At 29.7% G+C, this 6,796-nt stretch overlaps 1 long non-coding RNA gene across 1 annotated transcript; it reads left to right on the forward strand.

Annotated features, from left to right (window-relative positions):
- The first annotated feature begins 6 nt into the window (after window positions 1–6).
- Window positions 7–5,687, forward strand: LOC134545373 (uncharacterized). The gene is made up of 2 exons (XR_010078491.1): window positions 7–468; window positions 5,559–5,687. It is a non-coding gene; the product is annotated as an uncharacterized LOC134545373 (long non-coding RNA).
- Window positions 5,688–6,796: the final 1,109 nt, after the last annotated feature.

A 6,796-nucleotide genomic window follows, 5' to 3' on the forward strand; every position in this document is an offset into this window, starting at 1 on the left:
TATTAAGAAGTATTTAAAGATCTCGAGAGGCCAAACCATATTATTAATTGTTTTTTTTTTTTTTTTAAGAAATTAAATTATCTCACACAGTATCCACCAGCATTGTCTTTAAAACCATTTTTTTTTGTTATTTATTGAATTTAGTTCTCTTTATCTAACTGCCAAAAATGTTCATAATTTAGCTTTGCCGGTTAATTATGCAATACGTATGCACAGTTTATAAATATATATATATATAGTTCAAGAGGTTGACTAGTTTGAGCATCTAGTCCATAGATATGAAACACTGACCTGGAACGGGCGAGGGATCGCACCAGCGCGATGTGTGTGTGTGGTGATCTCGGCCGTGTCTGTGCCCGCAGTTGTTCGTGCACTCGCAGGGGGTCGAGGCGCTTCACGAGTTCTACCCGGCGAAACTGTTCCCGGCGGAGTTCGGCGGGACTGCGCCCGGAGCCCAGGAGCTCAGCGGTACGTTACCACCACATTAGGGAACACAATACTTGGTTTAGTTTGGGCTTTTACCCACCGTTCTTTACGACAGAGCAGTCTGCAAAAAAAATCTATCTCACGAACCTAATTATATGCCTGCACTTTAATTAAGTGAGCAGAGTGTCTAAACTTTCCTAAATCATCCTGGGTCCTATCATTAATTTTTGGAGAGGATTTATAAAAAAAAAATATTGAACAAGCAATTAACACTGAAGGTTACTATGAAATTCTTGTTTTGGTAACATAAAGAGAAGTAACGAGTTAAGAAGTAGAATGGAAAAAAATTCACTCATATAGAAAGCAGTTGGCTCTTATCACGTTATAAACAACCTGATTTACGTGTTTCATATTTCCTTGATGTCAAAAATTTGTAATAGCAATAATTCTCATATAATCCCATGGCTAAGACTTTTCCAGTACACCCGGCGTTTGTTTGATTGTGTCATGGTCAAAAAGACCTACAATTCAAGCAATTATCAAAAATTGATTGAGTGCAACAATCGTATTTATTATTTTTATTACTTTTACAATTTATATGTATAATTCAAACATGGTTATAACACAGTAGTAGGCAATATGGGCTATCGCAGCAATAATTCATGAATATTAAAACGTGTGTGTGGCCCTGTTTTATGGGGGAAAAAGTTTACATCAAGCTCATTGCGATTCAAGCATTTATTAAAGATTAAATTACTGGTAAATACTTTTCAAAAATAAATCTTGTATATCTTTTTGAGAGTCTGTAGTAGATACTTTAAATTATCATCGAATCTCTGTAAAATATAAACAATTTTTTTATATTTAAAGGTACACCTTTACAAAACCATCGTCTCAAAAGAAAACAAAAAACACTACTCATAATAATATGCTTGTTTTATACAACTGCAAGGAAATGTTTTTTAATTATATACAAAAAGAAGCGAAAAATAAGAGGATATTCTTGTAGTTTTATTTTATGTCACTTATTTTTTATCTTCAGTATTCATTTTGAGAATAAGAAATGATAGTGAATTTTCCAATAGCCTATTTAAAATTTATTATTCCGTAATTTATATACGTAGGCTTAGTGTGAGTGAGACAAGAGTCCTTGTAGCAACGAAGAAAGTAAAATAAATTATTTAAAAGTACTCATGTACAAATATTTGTTAGTGTGTAAAAATTACATACAAATTTATTTTCAATATATTAAATAATATGGACAAATTTAATTGAGTATCTAATGTGTTTTTGCCCAAAACCCAATGCAAAACCACACTTTAACTAAAATTTTATTTATGCTTTTCTCAATAACAATGTCTTTAAATATTTAAATAGTAACTGTCTTAGCTACGTAGCTAAAAAAATGTAAAAAATTGAATTTGGCTACCATCGTAGAGGCTGTAGAAAAACCACTTTCAAAATGTTTTAATGCTTACGTTCAACTTTAGTGTGCTAAAAAAGATAATAGATTTTGTCTTTTGTGCTCCAGTTTTTTTCGTGATGTAATACCCGTTACATTATTCTGTTTGTTCTTATTCTATTTGCAATCATCATCGTTGTAATTACATTATTTTATATTCTGGTTCTGGTGTAGTATAATTTACTGCAAATAATATCACTTAGTTACTTTAACTTGTGTAATGAATGTCGAACCTCTAATTTTAAAATATTTTAAAAACACTATTTTTATGTTACTTAGCACGTCCTGGCATGTTTTGTCTGAACTAAATAACATGATTTTTAAAAATACTTTGAGGACATAAATAAGAAAATGTAACATAATATTTTATTTGATTTTCTGAACTTAGGTTATCCTAACGTTTTTTTATTGCGCAGTTTCCAGACCTGCAATGGTTTTTTCCTATAATTGTTTTTTTATTCAAACATAAATTTTACAAACGGAATTTTCATTGCGAATAGTAAATTTTATTTTGGTTAGAGAGAATAGTTGGTAACACTTGTTACCTACACTCAGCTGGCTTTAGGAGGGAAACAGTAATTCATTGTTTACATGCTGTAGTGTGAGATTATAGTATTTGAAAAATAAGTTCCCGTAAGTGTTTAAATAACCCAAACGTTTTCTGTTATATCTATGGTAGTTATGTAACTGCTAAGCAAGACAAGACATTAGTAGTTTTGTGAGAAATGTCTATTTTGCTTACTTCGGCATAAAGCTTGGTGATAAAAACAAAAACTGGGACAAGTTATGTCGTACATGTGTCGAGGAAAAATTGGTGCCACAAATTAATTCCCTTTGCAATTCCATTTGTTTGGAGAGAGATACAAAATCATATTAACGACTGTTATTTCTGTATGGAACGTTTAAGTTCATGACGCCAAACTAAGAAGAATATAAAATATCCGAACTTTCCTTCGGCCATACGAATAGTTATGCATTGTGCATCTCTTCCTATCCCAGTTCCACCTCCCGTTTTCAAAAATGAGCTACAGGAAAACAATTCAGAAAATAAATGTAATAATTATGATGATTACTCCGAAGAAAATTCTGCGCCATAATAATTTCCTTATAATTAATGATCTAACTCGTGATTTAAATCGCACGAAGAATGCTGCTCAATTGCTTGGATCAAAACTGAAAGCAAAAAATCTCCTACTACCTGGAGTTTTGTTTCTTGGGATAGGATTCGAGCGAAGGAATTAATAAAATTCTTTAAAGAAAAAGACTCTCTGGTTTTATTGTTTTGATATTGACGGTTTATTGAATTTCTTTAACTTCACTAACAATCCAAATGAGTGGAGGTTATTTTTAGACTGGTCCAAAAGTAGTCCCAAAGGTGTAATTTTACATAATGGAGTTTTATTTGGTTCATTACACATTGCGCATTCAGTTAATCTCAAGGAAACAAAGGAAAATCTCAAAGATCTGCTGAAATTCATAATCTATGAAAAAAATTCTTGGTCAATTTTCGGTGATTTAAAATTTGTTGGTATGCTACTTGTTCTACAATCTGGCCGCATAAAAATGCTGTATTTTAATTTAATGAAACAGCAAAGCCAAACAAAAAAACTGGAAGCAGATAGACTGGTCCAAAAGAAAGCCCCTACAACCCGGTCCACAGAACATAATAAGTTAATGTACCACTTGTTCAACAAAGCACATTAAACTAGGATTAATGAAGCAGTTCACTAAAGCACTTCCAAAAGAAAGTGACTGCTTCCAGTATTTTGTAACAAAATTTCCGAAAATATCTTGTGCGAAACTGAAAGGTGTCTTTGTAGGACCGCAGATCAAAAAATTAATGAAAAACAGGATGTTTGAAAATACGATGAATCCTATATAAAAAATGGCCTGGGTTTCTTTTTAAGAAGTTGTGGCCAACGTTTTAGTTAACAAAGAAACATCCAGGGTACAAAAAGTGGTTAAAGAAATATGGAGGATTTCATGAAATTAGGATGTAACATGAGTGTGAAACTTCACTTCTAACATTCACATATTGATTTTTTCCCTGCAAAACTTGACTATGTCAGTGAACAACAAGAACGTTTTCACCATGACATTAAAGACATGGAAAAGATATACTAGGCAATGTAGGATGTAAATATGATGGCGGACAACTGCTTCATGCTTAAAAGAGATAGCACTTCTGAAGGAAGACAATCGAGGAAGAGAAGTTTTAACCAACATCAGACAGATCTTAAAGTGAAATCAGCGAAGAAAAAGAATTAAGTTGTCACCTACCGTTGTGTTTTCGTAAAAAACATAGCATTTTAAAGTAAGAATAATTTATTATACTATCGTCCACAGTAATGCAAGTACATTGCAATTCCACACTGCATTATAAAATACACGACTTTTAAATAAAACTCCACTAAATAATTAAATGTCCAAAAATTTCATTTACTTAAGGTGTTTTATTAACCCCTGGTTTGAAAAGTGTTTTTGGATGATGATAGTGCATTCCTTCTTTAATACTTCTTTTATAATTAACATTGTAAAAAAAATTCAGGTGATAACGTAAATAAATTATAAGAGTTAAACTATTCAAAAATATTAGATTAAAAGAGAGAAAATTGGAAAAAAGAACTTAATTTTAAGTTTCCAGCAATTTTATGGCTTGCAAAATAACATTTTTTAATGTTTTCAGTTTTAATAATAATTAATTTAAATTATTATCTTAATTATGTGCCACAATCGTCTTAATGAACAAAGTATTAAAGAAGTTCCGCCCAATTTTGCATCCGAAAACGTTTGTTCAGGCCAGGGGTGTTTAACTGCCCCCTACAAATAACTCAAAATTGAATTTTATAAAAACCTTACGTGATACAGTAAAAGTAAAATCATATTTGATATCAGCGTAATTAATACTTCTAAAATCACCTTATAGTCTGAAAACATCGCACCAATAATTATTTAATGTGGCATAGTGGAATTTTGTAATACTGAGGTAACATATTTTTTAAATTTTATAATAACTCATTGATTAAAGTTTTACTTTAACTAATTACCAGTATTTAATTTTAAAAAAATTTGTAAATCTTAAAAAGATATACATATTTTATTCTAAAAAAACTTCTTATTTTTAACCATTCCAGTAAAAAAATTATCTGTAAATTTTTAATTTTTATATAAGCGTTTTATAACTATCGTTGCAGCAAAAATTAAAATATTAATATTATTAATTGCGCCGTCAACGTTATAACTAAGAGAATGTTATTGTCATTAAAAAACTTAAAAAAATTATAATCTGTCCAATTTGCAGTTTAAATTTCAGTTAGCAAAAAAAAATTCATAGTATTTAAAATTATATTTTATTCATGGTTACTTAAATAACTTTACGAAGTATTTTTTGGTTAATGTTCTTAAAGTAATAAAACAATAGTTAATGAATTTTTATTTACTGAAGATATTATTGTCTTATCCATTAAATTCATTTTTACAAATTATTTTAAGGCGTTGTTCATTTCATTTGTAAATAAAGAATACGTTTGAACTGTAAGTTATATGAAGATGAAATTGTTTCTAACATTTTCAAATATAGCTTTCCTCATTTCATATCTAACATTCTATCATATATAAATATAAAACGAAAATTTATTTTAATAATAATGCTGAAAATATTTTGTTTTAGACATGTGGACTCAAAAATTGCTGGATGAAAGAGACTGGTTCCTGAGTGAGGAGAAGAAGATGGCTGACGAGTCGAAGCGTCTAGGAAAGATTCTGGACTCTGGAGAACTCTTTGGGATGGACGGTTCATTCCGAACACTATCCATCGACTAAATTGAAGATTTTTTAAGAATATATTAATTTTTATAACATACATTATATTATACATTATAATACACATTGTTTATTTGCTTAGTAGAATGTCACTTTCTTTAAATGTAATCAATGTTTATTTTGGTTACAGTTAAAGCTTTATACGTAGTTTACAGTAAACAAATGGGAAAACTGATTCAGCCAAATTGTTTTGGCACTTATAGACATTAAAGATATAAAATCTTCAGCTTCCTCAAATAAATATTTTTTTCAAACAATTCAATACTTGAAAGTATATAATTTACTGGTCAATTATCGAAGCTGTCTTAATATATATAATGTATTAGAATAAAAATTCCTGTTATTTTTACAAAATAAATAAATATTTTAACTAAAAATATTTGGTCAAATATTAATTACCTCTAAATGGATGTGGTTCACAAAGTAAAACATTTTATTTAGCACATCTCTAAATATTTATCAAAATATATAAACATTTTAAAACTACGTCAAAAAAGGGAGAAGGTTCTCAATTATTTGATATTTTTTTTTTTATGTTGTTTATGAAGCTATTTTAATTTTTTTTTGCGTTGGGTTTAATATAGGTGTAAGGTGGTTCTATTTTAATTACATTAGTTTTGGACCTTGTACTTAAAAGATACGCCAGAGAATGCCTCAAAATCAAATATGATATGTGTAGTAATTGAGGTTTTGTTAGGTTTTTGACAATCCCTAAGCCACTATGGTCAAGGCCGTGCTGGACTAGACTGGACTTGAACTAGGAAGTTTAACGAAAAACAGCACGAATATGTAGATTTGGTTATTATGTCAATACTAAAGGTACCTTACTATAGAACTAAGCAGAAACACTTCGGAACTCTTTAGCAAAACATAGCAGCATAAATACGGTGAATTGATTTTTTTATGTTTAATTTATATCATTTCTAATATAGATTACAAGTAAAAAGGATTTATGTTGTACAATTTCAATTACCAGACAAAGATAGACTTCGCAATCTTATTTCTGACAATACACTTTCATCGCGTGGCATAGTCAATAATTTATTTTATTCTAAATAAGACGATATTTTATCCATTGTTTTCACA

Source organism: Bacillus rossius, unplaced genomic scaffold, assembly GCF_032445375.1.
Source record: "Bacillus rossius redtenbacheri isolate Brsri unplaced genomic scaffold, Brsri_v3 Brsri_v3_scf69, whole genome shotgun sequence".
Lineage (NCBI taxonomy): Eukaryota > Metazoa > Arthropoda > Insecta > Phasmatodea > Bacillidae > Bacillus > Bacillus rossius.